General features: G+C 30.7%; 1 pseudogene; it reads right to left on the bottom strand.

Annotated features, from left to right (window-relative positions):
* LOC117926713 overlaps positions 1-14,320 on the bottom strand; it is a 35,116-nt pseudogene extending 20,796 nt beyond the window's left edge.
* Between the last annotated feature and the right edge of the window lie 7,756 nt (positions 14,321-22,076).

The raw sequence follows: 22,076 nt of genomic DNA, 5'->3' as shown, positions 1-22,076 counted from the left end.
CATTCATCAATTATAAAGTTTCTCTCTGCTTATTTTCAATTATATATATCAGATAAAAGGAAAATAAAAAAAGATGGATGAGTTACGAAACTAGATAAAACTCATGTACAGGATGACTTGACCAGACAAGGGGGTAGAAGACATGTCCAATTGAAAGTGAAAGGAAAACATAGCAATGAAAACACAGAAGGGTCCAATATCAGCAACAACTTTGAGTTGATACTTTCTTTTAATCAGATAACTTGGACTTAATACTAGTTAAAAACAGAAAATAATAATGACAAACCCGAAGAAGTTGTTGGTGTTGGAGAAATTGGTGGAATTTGGTTTAGGTCATTATTGTTAAAACTGCAAAATTGCAACACAGCAGTTAGCATACGGATTAGATAGGTCACCCAATAGACTATCATAAAAATGACATTGCACCCAGTTTACCTGCTAGAAGTAAATAATGAAAACGAGCCGTTTACTGGTATATCTCCTCTTAGGTGATTGTTCGACAGATCCCTGCATCCACATAAGAATATTATAATGTCATATACTTGCAACAAAATCATGTCATTGGAAGCAAGGGGAAAAAATAGCTTTCTCTGGATAGAACATCAACTTGGTACTCACAGGACTTGCAGTGTCATAACAGTAGTTAAAGACATTGGAATAGTTCCTGTCAAGGAATTGTTGTTAAGCCGCCTATTTCCATGCAGACAGTTTACAAAATAAACACTGTTAGGTTTCATAATAATCATTGAAAAGCAAACAACAAACAAAGCAAAGACACAAAATCTGTTAGACAACCAATTTTATTGTAGCATTTAGGTCCACAATGTATATCATGTTTTTAACACCCTCTCTCACATAGGCAAACAGCCTCTTTTGAACTTACATGTGGGCCCAATAAATTGGGGAAATAAAAGTGTGATGAGGCTCAAACACGAGATCATGCACACATAAAGACCCGAAGGCAAACAACCACAATCAACCTCTTTTGACCTTGCATGTAGACTTAATACATGTGGACTCAATAAATTGGGGAAAGAAAAATGCAATGACGCTCAAACACATGACCTCCCACCAAATGAGGCTCTAATACTATGTTAGATAACTAACTTTCCTAAAAGCTTAAGCTTGTAGGATTTGGGTCCACAATATATATATCATGTTCTTTAACACAATCAACATATACTTGCACAACAAAGAAAGCATAGAACTAAACAAAACTCTTTGCACTATGGTTGATGTAGGACAACCCTAGGATGGTTGCCTACACTCAAAAGTAGGTGGGCTAGGGTTTTGATTTTTGAGTATAAGGGGAGGAACAAGGAATAAAGTTTATGGTAAAAAAATAAATAAAATAAAATAAATAGAGAGAAATAAGAAATGAGGAAGAAAAAATGGAAACCTTAGAGTCCCACTAAGGCCTTTCAGGAATCTTACTTAGAAGAAAAATTAATGGAGTCTCACCATTGAGGATTGCAACACTTGCAATGAATAAAACATAATATAATTAATATCAATCAATTCATCCCTTTTATTTACATTGATTAGACTATTTATAGGCTTCTCTAAGAAATCCAAAGTTTACTCGGACTCTAATAACCTATTATGACTCTAATTCTAATTATAACATCCAAAGTCTACTAGGACTCTAATAACCTATCATGACTCAAATTCTAATTATATTATGACTTAACTAGCTAATCCTAATTTGACTCCAACAAATACTAATCATAATTCAATCCTAATTAATATTAATCCTACTTAAAGTTTACTTAGGTCTTCCTTTTCCTCCTTGAATAGACTCTAAAAGGCTTTCCACCATCAATTCCCCCCCAACTTGAAAGAACTTGACTCTAACAAGTTAAATGCTTGATACAATTCATAGAGATCGGGGTTAAGCTTTTGAAAATATGTTGTCATAATCCATGTATTTTTAGAATGTGGTTTGCCTCACCATTTCACCAAAAATTCTTGGTATCCACCTTGTTGAGTAGACACACGTTGATCATTGAGAACATACTCGATCTCAAGACATGGGATAAGAGTAGGTGGTAATTGAAGATCCAATTCTTCACTTGCCTTATTTTGATGGCATGGTAGATAAACAAATCTTCCACATTAGATATTGGACTAAAATGCAAGTCTGAAGTGAGTTCTAACAAATATGCATTCTCACCCAATCGCTTTAGTAACCGAAATAAACCCATTTTCTTAGCTTGAAGCTTTTGATATGTGCCCGGATGAAATCTTTCTAGATGTAGATGAACCATTACTAGATCACCTTCTTGAAACTGAATATAACTTTGATGTGCATCTATTGTCTCCTTATAGTTCTCATTGCTGATTTTGATTTTTTTCTCGTATCTTTTCAAATTCACGCATAATAAGCACCCTTTTTGGTTGTGCGTCCTTTGACTTCTAAATTGGTGGGGCTTCTTTCATTAGACAAAAGATCTTCTTAAGCCCATTGTGTATGAGAGTACATGTATTTTTTCAACCATCATGTTAAACTCTTCTATCAAAAAGGCAAGGTATTCCAAGTAAAATATGACTTACTTTTATCGTTAAGACCTCACACCATACAGACTATTCAAAGTCCTTACCAAAAAGGAATGTTACTAAGTAGCAAAAGCTTACCAAAATAGAGGTGTCATTAACCCATGTTACTCAAAATGGATTTGGAAGCATCTCTATTTTAAGGTTTAGCTTTTCAACGAGTTCTTGCAAAGTTATGTTCAAACTGCTACCTCAATCAATGATCATGGTGCATAATCTCCCTTAGCAAGAAATACTTGTCTGGAAAATGCTACTATGTCACCAATCTTCTTCTCCTTTTACCTTTGAGACAACTAATAAAGGTCGTATTGCAAGACTATGTCCTTCTGCCATACCATCATAGTAGTCACATTATTCACTAAGTTCATTTCATTGTGGGTTTATTCTTCCTTTGGGTAACCCTCTAATTCAGATTTTGGTTCTTAAACACAAAAGTGTAAACCTTTGGTTGGGCACACAGTAGCATGATGACCATGCCCACCACACTTAAAGCATAAAGGAGTCATAGTTATTTTTGTCTCCGATGTTCATTGAAGTTTTACCCTTATTAGCATCTCTAGTAGGCACATGTGAGGCTTGTTTATTATTGCCTTCACTATTCACATGATTCGAAGTTTGGAAATTTGTGGTGCCTAAAGGTTTACTTGTTGTCCAGTTGGAAAAAGTGCTCCCAATTTGTGAATTTGGATGCCTGGAAGCTTGAAACTTTAGCCCTTCTTCTATTTTGAGGGCTAGTTGATAAACATCGTCTATGGTATAAGTGTGTGCAGCTATCATCTCAAGTTGAATCTTCATTCAAAGTCCAACTTTATAACGGGCTGCAAGTTGAGCATCACTTTCCCGAACTGGATTTCAAATGCTCAACTCATGGAATTTATCTGTATATTATTCAACGAACTAAGTATCTTGTTTAAGGGAAAACAATTTTGTGTACATAAGTTGTTCATAATCAGTTGGGAGAAAGTGCTCCTTCATCTTCAACTTCATCTCTTCCCATGTGTCTATAGGTGGTTGGCCAATTCTATGAAGTTGATTCTCAATATTATCCCACCATAGACATGTTGCTTCTTTCAACTTTGCCTTCACAAAACAAACTTTTCTATTTTCGGGCATTGCATATCAATCAAAGTAATCTTCCATCAACACAATCCAATCAAGAAAAGTCATTGGATTTAATTTCCATAAAATTCAGCAACTTCAAGGTGTACCTTTTTTTGTCATATCATCTTACTCAAAGAGTTTGCCCCTTCTTTGATTCCCCATCATAAAATTGTCTTGTTCTTCGCGTGATCGACTTGGCAATTGTCTAAACTGATTACTTCTAATCTCATCTTCAATTGGTTGTTTTTCTTTACTATTTTCTAATAACTTCATGATCTCATCAAGTTTGCTATTTAATTGTATTATAGCATCTTGATGGGATTGTTGTGTGGCTAAAATTTCCTCCAAGCGAATTGTAGCGGCATCTTGATTGTTAGAAGTTTTTTTGGAACTCATGATTGCATAAATTGGTCCTCTCCTCAATTGCATATGCCTTCAAGCCAAGAACTTTTACTCTAATACCAAAACCAAAGTAGGACAACCCTAAGATGGTTGCCTACACTCAAAAGTAAGTGGGCTAAGGTTTTGATTTTAGAGTATAAAGAGAGGAACTATGAATAAATTTTATGGTAAATAAAAATAAATAAATAGAGAGAAAGAAGAATGAGGAAGAAAAAATGGAAACCTTAGATTCTCACTAAGGCCTTCTAGGACCTCACCTAGAAGAAAAATTAATGGAGTCTCACCATTGAGGATTTCAACACTTGCAATGAAGAAAACATAATATTATTAATATCAATTAAGTTATCCATTTGCTTTACATTGATTAACCTATTTATAGGTTTCTCTAAGAAATTCAAAGTCTACTAGGACTCTAATAATCTATTAGGACTTAAATTCTAATTATATTATAATTTAACTAGCTAAACCTAATTTGACTCCAACAAATACTAATCCTAATTCAATTCTAATTAATATTAATCCTACTTAAAGTTTACTTAGGTCTTCCTTTTCATCCTTGAATAGACTTTAAAAGGTTGTCCCCCATCAGTGGTAATGAGTTCTAAGGGAACCAATCAACAGTTATCCAAACAATTGACTCTTGGACCACATTAGGTTGTCCAAAATAGATGTTTACTCTCCAAATGGTTGTATGGATTGGTTGAAAAAGGGAAGGAATAAATACAATAAACTAGACCTATCAATTTGTAATATTTTCTCTATCATAAAATACAACTAGAAGAATGTATGTCTTGCATGTACAAAAGACAGTCACACCACCTATAGAGAAGGAAAGGAGGAATGGGAACTAAACAACCTACTAATAATTTCTATTTAAGTTTACACCTATGCCATATTACAATTTAATGCAAAAAGTTAGTTATAAGGTATAAAAGTGAACAGAGAAGACGCTTCCCTAAGATCGTATAAATAAATGAAGATTAAATTTGTACTTAAGAAATCAAAATAATAAAAATGCAATATGATGTCTCAACCACAATGGAAATAAAGAGCTTCGAATTTCTATCAAAATAGAAATATACTATACTAGACTCCATATGATCAATAATTTATGCTAATGCATTTCTTAAAATTAAATACATGTGTATCAAATTTTTTATCATCATGATTAAATGAAGCAGAGAACAAACCCAAAATATATTTTTTAAATGCAATTGCCCTAAGTACAAGCATCTGAATTATCAACGTTAAACTAGCTTATTAGGAGCAATCCTTTTAATTAGTAGACACAAAAAGAAATATGAAGGAAGCTAAATTAACTGGAAGGTAAGACAATTTAATGATCGAAGAAAGTTCCTGAAGGATGTGTATTCATACAGGAAACGTAGTTTTGTAAGCTTGTCCAATGTGTCCGGAATTGTACCACTTAAATTGTTCATGTAAAGATCCAAGCTCACCAAGTTTGTCAAATTCCCAAGCTCCTTTGGTATTTTTCCACTTATGTTATTACTATAAAGTTCCCTGCCATAAAAGTTTAATTTTGATCATTCATGGATCAAAAAAAGAAGTAAGAAAAGCATATTCCAAGCATTTAATTTTTATTTTTATTTTAAAAAAAGGCATAGAACATCCATAACCTATAATTCAACATATATAACAATAAGCAGAATCAAATGGCCAAGTCCAAGGGGTAGATAATATAAACTTGAGACTCAAAAGGCATGGATTGAATGACTAGTGAATGTATATATATTCAATATTTGCAATAATGGATCATGCAACTAAAAAAGAAAAGCATGCAACAATGGCTTCACAACAAAAGCAATTGAATTTCTACATCCATAACAAACTACATGTAGACCCTCAATTTTCTCCTCCATGTACATAGGATACTAGGTATATTCTTGTGCTTCTCTTATGCCCTATTAAGTGCTTTTTCAATACTCCACAATAGTTCCCAATGACCCATTGCTATTCATGTAGCTTACTTGCTTGAGCCACTTTGGAGACTCTGGTTGAGGGATTTATGTTGCCCTTCAATGTGACCATTGGCAACCTCGAGTTAGATCATTGGTTCTTTTTCCTTGTTCTCTTAGGTTAACCCTTTTAGGACAATATATTTAGGCATTTCCTAGGACACTATGCCCACTTAGGCCCATCTAGGCTCCCCTATGCCCATTTAGGCACCTCTTTAGGTTAGATTCCACTTAGTTCACTGAGAGATTTTTCCATTTAGATCACTTAGGCACATTTTAGGTAATTCCACCCAACCCACTTAGGTTCACTTATAAGAAAGATTCTTTAGGCTTAGTGCACTTAGGTTTGTTTTTTGAATTGTGATTACATGATTATGAGTTTAAGTGAGTATTTGGCTTAATTTTTTTTTGTTTTTTTTTTATTGCTTGGATTGAATTTTCAATATTTAGTCGTGAGATTTCAACTTTTCATTTTTTTTTTATCATTAATTACACTAGATTAACATTTGAATTTTGATTATAGTGTTTAATGTCTATATTATTATTATTATTTATTTCTTTACTTATCTATTTTTTTATTTACTTATAAATTTATTTATTTGTTAGAAAATTGCATGAGGTTCAATTTTAGTTTTTTTTCCAAAATTGCATGAATTGATATTCAAATTTCCTTATAAATGGATATGAGTTATTTTATTTTTATCGGGTTTAAGTATTTAGATTTTAAGTTGTAGGCCTAGGCTATTTTATTGGATTTGGGTTAGTTTATTTTAATTGGGTTTGGGCTATTTCATTTTTAGATTGAGTATTTAGATTTTAAGTTGTGGGCTTGGGTTATTTATTTTAATTGGACTTGGGTTATTTTATTTTAATTGAGCTTGGGTTATCAGTCCTCATTTTGGGCTTTATTTGTTTTGCAGGGGCCCATGAGATTTCTTGGGGAGGAAGTCTTGAAAACTATACTCAAAGGGCACATAAGCCCTAAGCAGGGGGGAGGATAACCAAAGAGAGGCGAGGTACTGCTACTTTGTTTTTTAGTGTTCTTCTCTTACTTTTCTTAGGGTTCTTTCTTTCTTTATTGTATATCATTGGTGAGTGAAAGTTTTTCCTTATCATGTATTTACCGTGGGGCTATCCATTTGTTTTTTTATACTGTATTCGTATCTTGGAGTTGCCTTTGGAGGTTTGGAGAGTTGGGATTGATTTAGGGCTACATTCAGGTAAGTTATTTCTTCCTCGTCTCTTTATTTGTATCATGTTTTTGTTCCTTTTAGGATTTCTTAGATTTATCTTGTTTTACATTTATTATATTTGTGAGCATTTTAGTAGTTGAATATTTTATCCTATATTTTATTTAGAGCTCTACCAATTTAATTTATTTATTTATTCATTATATTCTACATTTTGTATGTATATACATTTGTTTAAATTTTTCTGCTCATCTATATGTTTGTCATTTTTATTTATTATTTTGTTGATATGTATTGACATATGATATTATATGTATTATATTTTATTTCAAGTTTGCTATATTTGTGTAAATTTTGTCCTAAATTTTCTATAATTCTGTTTATGTTAATCTTGTTGTCTCATATTTCATCTTGTTTTAAATTTCTGTAAGTTTATGAGGTCTTGACTTTCCTTTCTTCTCCCTAATTTCTTTATTTACCGCATGTTTAGTCTCTTCCTTGTCTTTTTCTTCTTTTCCATCACATGCAGTATACATGGCTATTAGATCTTTTGTCGATTCTATACTTCTATTGCTACATTGAATTCTTGTAGTCGAAGAAGCATTTATTACTTCAATGTCGTCATTTCTGACGTCACCATTCCATCGCATTTTGCAGATTGTAATAACTTTCTTCATCAAGGTTTTCCTAAAATAATGTGTCATCTTTGAGGTAAGAAGATGGTTCTAGTAATTCTATAGTGAGCTCGATTATAAAATCTTGTTCTTCAAGGGTAACAAAAGGTTTTGGAACAATAATGTGTTCTAAAGGTTTATTTCTCCATATAGACATGGTTTTTGTTTCTCCAATGAGATGAAATAATTTATTTTAAGTTGGTCTAAGATCATAAATTTGAAAAGCTTGAAAACAAGTAAAAGATTCTAAAAATTCATTTGAACAGGTCATTTCCCATTCTAGTTCTTATTGAGGAATAAGCGGTTCTTTATTGTGTTTTATATAAACATGGTGATAGGCTGGTACTATTGATCCATTGGTTTGAAATAAAGTTGGAATGGTTTTAAAAGAAATGTCGATCTATTTTTCGGTTTTGAAAAGATAAGCTAAAATATTTTTTAGTTTTTCTAGAAAATTTGTAAGGATTTGAGATACATGGTTCATGAAAATATTTTTTAAAATTCCCTAATCCATAAACTGGGGTACAAGATAAAAAAAAAAAAAAAATCTTTATTTACAATAGACATATTCACATAAACTAAGTATACAACAAATAAAAAATCAAGGTCATGATATGCCATATACCCTATTTTTATTTCGACATTTTGGTTTTAAAATGTTTGTATAAAAGTTCTTGATTTTTAAACACTTTTTTATATTGGGTTTGCAAAAAGAAAGTTTTAACTAAAGAGTAGTTATCAACTCCAATTAGGTTTTTAACAAGAAGTTTTTCATATTGTTTAGACAAAAGAGCTGATTTCCTAATTAAATTAAGCATTTCAGGTTGACTATCTAAACAACTGGTTGACATTGTACTGGTTTTCAAATCTTTTATCAGTCTTTCTTGATTTTCTTGGATTTTGAGGTTTGAAATTTTTGGGTTTTTAAAGTAATCAATTGGTTTTGAAGGTTTTGTAAATATTGGGCTAAAGCTAACATAGTTTTTCCATAAGCATATTCTAAATTTTGGTTTGGAAAACTTTGTGGTTTCAAAGACCAAAAATTATCTACTATAACATTATGTTCTTTAAAAAGGTTTTGAGAATATAAAGAGTTAAACCTTAAGTTTGGATTCAATACTTTGTTCAGACATATGGTTTCCTATTGAAAGGTTCTAGCTCTAGTGGGTTTTCTTTGAGCCATGTTCTTGTAAAATAAAATCAATCATTAGTATCATCAACATTATTAACAATTATTTGTCTACTTAACCAATCTACTAATATATTATCCTTTCCCTTAATATGTTCAAATTTAGGTTTAAAATCAATTAAAGAGTTTTGAAACTTTATCCATCTTTTGGTGGACAATTTTGAAGAGTTTTTATTTTCAAAAAACTTTTAAATGTTCTCACAATCAGTTCTTAAGGTAAATTATTCTTGATTTAGAAATAGTTGAATTTTTTCTAAGACTAAGATTATTGCTTCTACTTCTAAGTCTGAAAACTAAGGTTCTTTTAATAATCATTGAAAGTTCTACTACAATATCTACAAAACTTTTCTTCTCCAATATTAGTAATTGCTAAAAGCATGCCTCCCCATTCTATTTGACTAGCATCAGTTTGAACTATTTTGTATTCGCTTTCTAACTATTAGAAACATAAAATGTGAAACACAACCAAACAAGCTCTTAAAGTTCATTTCTCTATGTGAAACCTTAATGTTGGGACAGAATCTGTAACCAGGAAAAATATGAATTCTTAATGTAAGTCATGAACACATAAGAAGAACAAATGAGAATATTTATCCCTTGAAACTTGATACAACCGAACATTAAACCACATGCTTCTTTATTGAAGAAATTATTATTATTATTATTATTATTATTATCATTATTATTGAAGTAACCAATAGAATTGTTGAAGTTTATTTTCCATTCTAAGGAGCAAGGCTATATATTTCTACAAGAAACTAAAGTAAAGCTCATAAAAATATAGGAGAATTGTGTTTTCAACCCCGCTAGGTTGGGTAATTGAGGTAAGGTCCTCCTATCACTCGTAATTAAACCAAAAACCTAATGAATGAGTAAAAATTGAGAGGAAGGATATTGTCTTTAAGAAATCCCTACAAAACCCTTGACTATTAAATGAAAAAACTAACCAATCACCTCACATTTCTCATTCTCTCTTTGACTCTTTTACCCTTCTCTCACCTATTTAATAGTGGAACCAAGTTGAATAATTTTTCTTCATCAAATTGAATATGAAATATGGTTAAAAATTATTATTACCAAATGCATTTTTGAAATGAATAACTTTTAAATGCCTTATCAAATATTATTCTTTTTTCAAACTTACATAATATATAATAAATATTATTCTTTATTTCAAACTTATATTATTTCTCATATATATTAAATAATTTTTAAACACCTCATAAAATATTAGTATTATTTGTTTGTTCTAACTTGTAAATTATATATCATCAAATATTTTTTTTATTTTTATTTATAGAACATATAATAAATACTTTTTAAATACCTCATAAAATATTATTAATTTTTTTTCTAACTTGCAAATTAGACACATGGTGTTTATTATTTCTCATATTATTTTGAAAATAATATAAACACTCACATGCATATATGTATATATATATATATATATATATATCTATTAATCAAGAAGACAATATTTATTTGAATAAAGATTTAAATATTTAAAACCATTAAAATAAATATTTTCTTATTAAAACAATTTTTTCAAAGTAATAAGATAAAAATCATGCAATCTTCAAAACTATAATTACAACAAATATTTTTAATTTTAAAACTAATTTCATAATTTAAATTAATGATTTAAAAAAAAGAAAAATGTTATAAAAATAATTTTTGTTTATTTTTAATTCCATTTAAATATGATTTTTTTAATCTCTATTGATAACAATGAAATTATGTTTATAAAGACAAAATAGTAAAAATATATATTTCATTTAGTTTACTTATAATGAACAATTCAAACACAATTGATTTTAATTTTATTTCCTATGTGTTAATTTTTTATTGGAATGTCTTAATGACATATTTTGGTAAAAAAAAAAAAAAAAAAAAAAACTATCAATAATTGTCTTAATGTCAAACTCAAGTTGTTTAAAATCGTATAAAACCTATTAGGAGTCTTGTACATCCTTGTACACTTGGCACATTTTCCTTGTACAGTTAGTGTAATATCATTATATAATGACACAAATTTTATATTTCTCCTAAGTTATATGTCCAAGTAGGTGTACATAGGTGTACAATCCTTGAGTGACAAGGAAAATAAAAAAGTGGTTTGGAATTTATTAAAATCATTCACAAAGGATAATCTTGTACACCTTTGTACAATTAGTACATTTTCCTTGTACAATTAGTATAATACCCTTGTACAATGATATGAATTTCATATCCCTTCTAAGTTATGTATCGACGTAGGAGTATTTAACCATATTTCCAATGGTTTAGTTGAGAAGATGGTGGATGACGTAAGGTTAAATTTTTTTTTCCCCATATATCATTATTGGGGAAAGTATTGGAATTGTCATGCGGGAATTAAATAAAGTGCATGAAATATGTGTACAATTCATGAGTGATAAGAAAATAAAAGAATGACTCATAATCGATTATAATATTTCACAAATGGTAGTCTTGTACACCTTTGTATACTTAGTACATTCCCCTTGTACAGTTAGTGTAATACAATTGTACAGTGGTACAATAAATAAATAAATGATTTTTTTTTCATATAAAAAAAAGTACTAAACAAGGTTTTCAATTTTCATTTTTAAAAATAATTTTCATTTTTTAAAATAATTTTCATTTTTTTAATTAAACATATTTTTCAAAAAGAGACAATATAGAAAATAAAAATTATTTTTAAAATAAAAATAAAAATAAAAAATAAAAAATAAAAATAAAAACTAGAAAAATATTTTAAAACCAAACTCAAATATAATCTATATAATTTTTAACTACTTGTTTTCATTTAAAATAAGTAAATATGTCTTTCAACCATTTTATATAAGAAAAATTCAATTTTACTATGTATTGATATAATCCACTTCTAAAATTAGGTCATATGAAAATATTTTAATTGAATACTTAAATAAAAACTCTTCATCCATCCTTTTTCTTTCTTTTCATTTTTCTTATTTTAATAAATTTTCAATTAATTCAAACCATTAAAAAAAAAAATCCTTAGTAAACAAATTTGTAACATTTCATATAACTTATAATTAAAAGTCATGTTCAAAAAGTTATTAAAATAAAGAAGGAAGAAGATTAAAAAAATTAAACTTTTTATTTTATAATAGTAAAAATTTAAAATACTTTTTAGTATAAAAGAAATTAAAATAGTAAATATATTTATTTTAAACAGTGTTTTAATTATTAAATTATTTATTTCTAAAATGTAAAAGATAAAAATAAATGTAAAAGATAATTTTTATTTATTTAAATTAATATTTTTTTAGAAAGTATTTTCCAAAATAGTCTTTGAATCATTAATATAATTTTTGCTTATTTAAAATTTAAAAATAAAAATAAATATTGATTTTTCAATTATTTATAAAAGAGTTTAAACAAATAATGAAAAAACTAAAAATGGTTAAATAAGAAATAATAGTGGCATGTGAAGAGTAGTAGAATAAAGACAAAAATGAGTTAAATGGGTATTTTTGTCAATTACTATCTTATATCCTTGTAATCAATTATGGGTGGTTGGAGGACTTTACCTTAATTATCAAACCTATATGGTTTGAAAACACAATTGTCCCTAAAAATATTACCACATATCAATGAGGAATAAAAACACAGAAATGGAAACCTTGCAATTTATGGCTTTGGCTGTAATGGGGGGAAAAGCGATCAGAACAGATATGGCAAACAACTTTCATTATAAAAATATGACTCACAGATATTGCAAATTTGTAAGCTGACCAAGCTGTGGAACCAGTTGACCGGATAAATTTACATTTTCAAGATCACTGTGAATATACAGTTGGAAAAATGTCAATATAACAGCCGAAAAATAACATATAAAGACAACATTGACTCCAAATGGCAAGAAACATTATAACTTGTTGCGTTTGGGTGAAAAAATCTAACAAAAGTAAGCATCTTACACTCTTGTAACACTATTGTGACTGTTGCATGTAACATGATACCATGAGCAAGGATTGACAAGGGTAGCATCCCAACTTTGCAAAACATTGTTAGGATCTTCTAAATTTGACTTCAACGCATTCAAAGCATCACCTGGTTCACATGCATGAGGCAAACATCAGTCTGCAAGTACTTCAGACTGAAGGGAAATTATATACAACACTCAGGCCTGTTCAGCAGAATAAAGGGAAATTTGGAAACCAAAAAAAAAAAGGGTTCAGATGGTTTTTTTTATTAATTAAGATGAAAATTCAGCTGAAAAGGTGAGGAATTTCAGAGCTTTGGAAAAAAAACATGTATTAAACATGAGGAACATGTTTGCAAATTTTGGATTCAACTTCAAGTTTTAGACAAGTGCATGTTAGCAAACACACACAAAGAAACATAAAAATAAGTAAATAAATAAAAATTAAAAAGGGAAATACACATAAATTTACAAATTACAAGTCTGGTCAATTGACCAAGCAAGTTATTTACTAACAACTACCTAAAAAACTAGCCTTGCCACAAACAGGTCCCAAGGAAGTGGTTTTAAACTGCAGAAAAAGCATTGCCAAACAGGGCTTTAGTGTATTGCAACACAATTCTCAGCAACCAAACAAAGTTGTCAACCATGGATTTTCCAAATTCGATTCTACAGCAATCAATACCAAATATCCAATAAAGAAAACAAACAAACAATGCATCCCATAATCATCTCCTAAATCAATTAAAACCTCCAAACCTCCCTCAAATTCACTAAAAAAGGATGAGAGAACACACCTTCGGCATTACCAGAGACCCTCAGAAACGCAGAGAACACTAAAATCAAGGAAACAAAAACCGAACAGAAAATCCCCAGCTCCATAACCGCCACCTCTCCGCAGCTAGCACCCCAAACTCTTCATCAACCACCCTCTCACGCACAAGCACTTTGTGGGTCAACTCAAGTCAACACTCACCCAACAGAAAGTTTCAGAGCAAAAACCCCCGGAATTTCCCAGGAAAGGGAAGCCATATCCTTGAATTTGAATGCGTTGGAGAGGATTGGCGGTGCCGCGGAGCATAGAGGGAGAGTTTGGTTACACTGGCCGAACAAACAGTCCCAGATGAAAAAGTCCGGGGATTTCCCGGGAAAATGAAGCTATATTTGTTGAAGTTGAATTTGCAGGAGAGATTTGGGGGAGGGGGAGGGGGAGATAGGAGAGTAGTGGTTAGCAATGGCGGAGAGGGAGAGTCCAAGGGGGCAATGGTGGTGAAGGGTGGAGGAAATGGTTGGAAAATTGAAAGAAAATGGTTGGGAAAATGAAAGGAATTAAATAATAAAAATAGTGGTATTGAGTGATGTCTCATAAAATAAAATAAAAATAAATAAATAAATAAATAAAATAGAGAAAGAGAATGAGAAGAACCTGGTCAATGACGCCCACCTGTCATCAGTCACGCACTGCCGCCGCCTTTATGAGAAAAACCGACACCACCCAGAAGCCTGACTTAGTCATCACTCCCTGCTGTTCCACAGCATTTACCCACTCACTCACTGCCTCCACCAAAATACAAAAAGTTTTTTTTTTTTTTCAAAAAATAATACATTTTACATTATTATTCCCATCACCTCTTTTACCATATTGCCCATATGGCATGAAACCATAACCAGTATCTTCTAAAAATCCATCCAAACAACTCCTGGAAGATGGTATAAATTTGTTTCCCGTATTAAATGGTACATCGTTGTTACCACAAAACGTATTAACGGTATGTTTCAAAACACTTTTTTTTATAATTTTTTTTTATACAGAACAGTTTATTGAAAACTTATTCCAAAAACTATTAAAAGCATGTTTGGAACTATTTCTAAAAGTAGCTTCTTTTTACCAAAATTTGTTTTTCAAATTTGGAAAAACACTTCTTAATAATTTTTTGACAAAGAACAAATTTTTGAAAGCTTGTTTTGAAAACATAGAGAACATATTTTTGTTGTTTTTAAATGTTATCACTTATTTTTTGAGATCTATTTTAAAAATAATTGTATAAATCTAAAAAAATATTAAACATAAAATACAAAGAAAATGTATTTTTAAGAAATATTTAAAAATACATGAAATAGATTAAAAGCATTCTAATTTCTGAAACAAATTTTTGTTCTAAAAAATATTAGAGAACTATTTTCAAAAACTGTTTTTTGAAAATATTATCACACTAGTCATAACATTTTTAAATGTTTTGATTTTTTTCCTAGAATTTATTAAATTCATGTGATTAATATAAAACTACTTTTAAAGTTTTATTAAATATAAAAGAAGTTTTGTATAAGCTAAAATAGAACTTTTACAAAAATCAAAATTCTCCTATTTTTTTTTTTTATTATTTTTTTAAAGTCATGAGCTCTTTGAACAAAATTAGTGAACTAGACATATAAGCTCTTATTGAGCTTAAAAAAGAATTTTTAATTTCTCATGATTCAATTAAACATCAAACATGTTTTTGATTACGGAGTAAGCTATAGGAAGTGATTCTATATAATGGAATAGTATATATATATTTACAAGATAAAAAATATGTATACCATAATTATGTTTGAGAAGCATTTGGGAAAGTTCTCATGGTATATAGTATTATTCTTATCATTAATTTATCATAATAATAATAATAATAATAATAATAATAATAATAATAATAATTTCAAAGCTTCATCCAAGGTATTTGTTATTTTGAAATATTTTGTGAAGTTATATACACAAATTTTGTTTTTTAGAGAATTATTGGTAAAAGTTTAATTTTATTAATTTCGAAAATGGGGACAATGATACTATTGATTAACGCTAAAAAAATGCATATCTTTTATATCTAAGAACTTATTTTTAACAAAAATTGAATTATACTTTCAAGTATTAGTCTATTATAATGTTTTTTTTAGTTGCATTAGGAGTTGCACAAAGGATAGAAGTCATTAGTTTCTTGTAAGTAGATAATTTGTCTATATTCAGTTCATGGATTTGGGCAATCCAGTAAAGGTTGTAGTACACTACTCTTAATTGGAATGAGACTTGTCTTAGCTGTCGGGATGAGTTTCCAATAGTGAGCACACTAGTGTATATGATGCACACTAGACAGAACCTACATTGAATCATGACGTAAAACTATCAATTGTTATTGAGCTTGCGTTGAAATCAACATGAGGCTTTGACCTATAAGTGAGATACTAAAGTGGTCATATATTCTTATTGATCATTGTTGATGAAGGCTAGTGGTAATAGGTATTCTCAATAGAGGCACCATGATATCTCATAGGATTGAGACAATGTGTCCCATTGGGTGATCCAAAGGAAATGTGATCACGAAATCTATAATTGTAGTACTTCCTTTAGTGGAATTTAACATATGCTTCTTAGAGTTAGAGTATGCTAGTTGATCACAAAATAAGTAAGATATGTAACTCAAGAATTTGATAGGTGATCTTGGTAGGTGATAGCATTACCTTATTAGGTTACAAACACTAGTTTATAGGGAGTCTACATACAATGGACAATAGGTCACATACCCAAGCTTTGTCTCGTTGTTATTTACATAAGGGTTCTAGAGTGCAGTTGATTCTCTTTAGTGGAATGTTGAATCAACTTCAAAATTGGATTATGAGGGAGCTAATACTCCTATGGGTCCCTATAGTTCCCATTCTGAGCTCATATACCATGATGACATGGTTTATAATGGTTGGATTGGTTCTCAGTTCATTTTTATGCATAATGGCATTTTGGTAATTATGCAAGGTTCCATAGGGGATAATAAACAAGTTCTTTGAATTGGGCTAATCAATTAATTAGATGACCTTGTGTGGCTAATTAATCAATTAAGACCCATTTTGAGTTAGATCAAGTGACCCAAGCCTTGGTGGCTTAAGTCAGTTAAGCCCAATAGGGGAACCTTATAAATACCTCTTAGGGATTAGGATTCCCATCACTTTTTAGTGTAAAAGTCATCTTCCACCTCTAGAGAGAGAAAGAAAGAGAGCCTAAGATTCTTTCTTTCCAAAACCCACACTTTGGAGTGTCAAGATCATGGTTTAAGTCATTGACTAGAATATCATGGGTGTATGAGACCTATAGGCATATTCTTCACCGCTAGGAATTGATCCGAGAATATCCAGATCTAGGTATGAGTTTCAAATCTCTAGATCTTTATTCTAAAATGGTTTTTGAAGCCATTTTTTTTCGTTATGTTAGATCTAAAGATTGTTAAGAATAGATGCATGCACCCTACGAAATTCAGGGATAAGGAATTGAGAAATTCAAGGTTCCCAACAACTGGTATTAGAGCCCTAAGATGGGTTTTTTCATGTCAGATATGTTCCCAAGGTGTGCTAACTCTATTTTGTAGGGTATTCTGATTTATCCCATGGCCTTAGGGATGAATGTCTGTGGGCTTTCAATATAACATGATGGTTATAATTATGATTAGATTCTTTGTTTTCTCTAGATTAGGTTGTACACCCCATAAGGGGTAAATGATTTTTATTTGATTGTAATAATATTTTCTTTTCAATAGATGAGTTATAAGCTCCATTATAAGAGCATAAGAATTTTGATTATTGTAAAAATTTCATTTTTTTATATCCATTTATGGTGACCCAAGAGAAAAGAAAGAATCTTGAAGTTTCTTTTTTGTAATCCTATGGTGATTTAAGAAAAAAGAAATATTCTTGGAAGATCTTGTTTTGAGATCCATGGGAACACAACGACATCAACTTTAACTTAAAATGGGACTATCTCCCATGAGTTTATTAGGGTAAGCCGCATATGGTTTTGAAGCTTGGGAATTTAGAGTGTCAAGATTGTGGTTTAAGTTATCGGTCGAAATATCTTGGGTGTATGAGACCTTCAAGCATGTTCTTCACAACTAGGAATTGATATGAGAACATCTAGATCCAAGTATGAGTTTCAAATCTCTATATCTTTATTCTAAAATGGTTTTTGAAGCCATTTTTTTTCCAATGTGTTAGATTTAAAGATGGTTAGGGATAGATGTATTCACCCTACGAGATTTAAAGATAGGGAATGAAGAAATTTAGGGTTCCCAACAACTGGTATCAGAGCCCTAAGGTAGGTTTTTGTGTGTTAAATCATCTCTAGGGCATGCTAACTCTATTTTATAGGGTATTTTGGTTTATTCCATGGCCTCGAGGACAATTATATGTGGGTTTTCAATATAACATGATGGTTATAATTACGATTGGATTCTTTGTTTTCTCTAGATTGGGTTGTACAATCCATAAAGGGTAAAAGATTTTTATTTGATTGTAAGAGGTTTTTTTTTTCCCCCAATAGATGAGTTGTAAGCTCCATTAAAGGAGCATAATAATTTTTATTATTGTAAAAATTTTAGTTTTTTACATTCATCTGTGGTGACCCAAGAGAAAAGAAAGAATCTTGAAGTTTCTTTTTGTAATCCTATTGTGATTTAAGAAAAAAAAAAAGAATAAATATTCTTCGCAACATGGTGGCATCAACTTTAACTCAAACTTGAGACTATTTCTCATGAGTTTTTTGAAGCTTAGGAATTCAGGAATTCAATGCTTTAAATGGATCACAATTCAAAGTTGAAACAAGGGAGATATGACCAATTGAAGCAAGGTTGCACAAAGAGCATGATAACACAATGATGTTGACTTTGACTCAAAATTGGGGCAAAGTCCCATGAGTTTCTTAGGGCAAGCCATATATGGTTTTCAAGCTTAAGAAGTTGGGAATCCAACACTTTAAACGATTTGCAATTTGGAATTGAAACAAGAGATATAGTCGATTGAAGCAAGGCTATGCAAAAATCAAGTTGTTTTAGGATTAAGTTCAGGCCAAATTGTTTTTGGTTGTTTAGGCATTTTCTTAGGCTCATTATTTTGTGGTAATTGGGTCTTTTGGGGTTTTTCAATTTTTACTAAACTTAACCTTTGGCTATAAGGCTATTTTAGTAATTTGGATTTTTTCCTAATTTTAATTACCAAATATGCAATAAAATTCATAAAGGCCATGAGAAATATTTCTATTTAATTATTCCCTTGTTTTTATTATATGTTATCTTTATTAATTACATATGTGACCCTAAATAATAATGGTATTATTAATTAGAAATAAATTTTTATGAATTTTTCAAAATTAGAAAACTTATTTAAATTGGAATGTGCATGGTTAGAAAATTTTATTTTAAGAAAAAATAAATTCGAAAAGGATCAAGAACTTTATTTACCTTTTAAAATTAATTTTTAGAGATTTTAATTTTATTTAAAATCTTCTCAAATCTTTGAGATCTCTAAGAATAAAATACTTCTTTTAAGGAAAAGCTTTTATTTTCCAAATCTTTATAAAATAATATTTTTCTTATTTTGCATAAGATTTTGAAATTAAAGAAAATAAGTTAATTTTGGAAATTAAGATAGATAATTTATAATTAAGAAAGTTACCAAAATAAGTGTTTAAACTATTAGCCTAATGGTTCTCCTAATTGTGTTTTGATGATAACAAATCATGGTTAAGTTGCTAATTGTTTTGAATTAAAAAGAATTTTAGGTTTTAGTTAAAATTCAAAAGGATATTCAAGAAATTCATCATAGGACCCAATGGATGCAAGATCAACACAAATGGAAGACCCTTTAATCATAGGAAATATATGTAAGATGAATGCATGGGTGCACTTAGGATTTTCATATCTTTTCATGCATCTTTAAAAACTTGGTTTATGCATCAAAGTTAAATTTCCATTAAAACCCGAGTTTTAACATATGAACCTTAGGCAAATCATTCAAATTTTGCATATTCATTGACCTAAAGACCTTACTTAAGTGTTAGAAGTAAAAAAAAAAAAAATAGAAAAAGATAGGTTTTTGAGCAAAAAATAGTGAACCAGTCGAGGCACTAGACAATCGACTCAACTGATTAAGGTACCAATCAACCGGTTACACTTTCCCAGTTGAGGTCTGGTCGAGAGATGCAAAAATCTTCTATTTTTTCTAGTAGCCTTGCATTTTTCGATTGATGGTTATGCTTTCTTGGTCGAGGTCCAGTCGAGGCTTAATGGTCACCTATCATGCATTTATTGTCTAACAACTAGTCAATTGGTCAACCCCTTGCTCGACCGGCCGAGGCTACTTTTTGGCATTTTGGCTCCCTAGGTTAGAAATCTATAAATTGAGAGCTTCACTTCATTTATGAGCATAAGAACACCTGCATTTATTTGTTTACCTACCTGTTCTTCATAAAAAAAACTCTCATTCTTTCCGTAGTGCATTAAATCTCCATTTGCATATTCCTTAGTGCATTCTTGTGATTCTTCCTAGCATTAGAGTTGTATTTGAGCCCTTGCTGAGCTAGGTTGAGAGATTTAAATTTTTTATTTGAGTGTTAGAAGTTCAAGTGAGTAAAGACTTGAAGGGATTGTGTAAGAGCTCATTGGAGTTAGAATCCAAGTGTAAAGGTGTTGGAAGCTCAGTTAAAATTTCAAGTATAGTGGAACCCTCACTCGTTTAGGAGCTTGAGGAGAGTGGACGTAGACAAGGGGTGTCGAACCATTACAAAATCTGAGTTTGCTTTTTTTTAACCTTATTTCTTTATATTTGTGCTATTTTGCTTAAATATATTGTGTTTGAAAAAGATTTTTTTAAAACCCAAGTCACATCCCCCCTCCCCCTTCCTCCCCCCTATCTTGGGTATTTTCCCAATTAAGATTATTCTTTATTTTATTAATTGGTATCAAAGTTAGGCCTCATGTTTAAGACTTAATCGTCTAAAAGGAAATGACTAATCCATCAAGCTTATCTCACATTGAAGGTTTTGCAACCAATAGACCTCAATTTTTTACGGGAACTGATTATCCCTATTGGAAAACTAAAATAACTTGGTTTCTACAATCAACCAATTTAGACTTATGGGATGTCATTGAAGATGACCCAACTATTCCTTCAAGACTAGTTGATGGAGTCACGGTTCCAAAACCCAAACAAGAATGGGATGAGCTGATTCATGCCTAATTGGTGTCTCAGCTGATTTGTGTCCAGCTGGTGCTCCTTGATTGAGGGATTAATCAACAAAATTTATAACTTATTTCACCATATACTAGGGTAGCAAAGACAAAGCTACTATAGCATAGTGGCTCTAGGATCGTTCACTGGGATGGGTTTTCACTTCACAAATGATATTAATTCAAAGCTGAATTGGTGCCTTTTCATTTCAAGGTTAGCTTTAAAAGAAAACATAAAGATGTTTGAATGAAAAAGGATGGTTTTAAGCTAACCAAAAATAGTAGTAATTGATTTTACTTACAAAGAAAAGTGTTTCTTGGAGTTTAGATCACTGGGCTCAGATTCCTTGTACAAAAAGGAGAGTTCCGGTCACTTGTTTCTTTTCCTCGCATTAGAGAATTAACATATAGTTCCTTCTCCAACCGGTGTTGTATAGATGCTTCCCATTAATGGGTTCAAGCACTAAATCCCTCTCACTGATGCACCTTGCAATGGCTCATACCTCTCACCTAGCACTTGCCATTCAAGGTGATCTTTAACCTTGGATTACCCGTCAAAAGCTCGCAAGAGATAACTAATGGATGTCTCCTAAGAGTCTAAAAGCTTACCAAGTGTTGGCTATTCTAGGAAATCCTACCTTCAAGTCACCTCCCAGAGGCTCGCAAGGGGTAAACTAGTGAATCTCCATGGACGGAGATCACTTGCCTTACCAAGTGTTGGCCCAGGTGATTTAAAGGCATTTTAAGTTAACTAAAAAGATAAAAACCATCAACGGGTCACACTTTCTCTTCATTAAGAACTAAAACAACAAAACTTCCAATTTATGCATGTGGAAACTTACCCGGTTACCTTAGCTCCAAGAGACAAAGAGTCTAGCCTCTCATCTTCTGAGAAAACATCTCAGAGAATGTTTGGCTAGCAAGAAAATGAAAATGAAAGAGAAGACAAGAATATATAGGAAAAACAGAGCAAGTGCTCTGTATTTTACTTCCTTCCCAAAACTGTACAAAGGATCCCCCT

This window comes from Vitis riparia, chromosome 12 (assembly GCF_004353265.1).
Source record: "Vitis riparia cultivar Riparia Gloire de Montpellier isolate 1030 chromosome 12, EGFV_Vit.rip_1.0, whole genome shotgun sequence".
Classification (NCBI taxonomy): Eukaryota; Viridiplantae; Streptophyta; class Magnoliopsida; order Vitales; family Vitaceae; genus Vitis; species Vitis riparia.
Note: the sequence above shows the minus strand (reverse complement) of the source record. Positions and strands in the feature narration are given on the sequence as shown.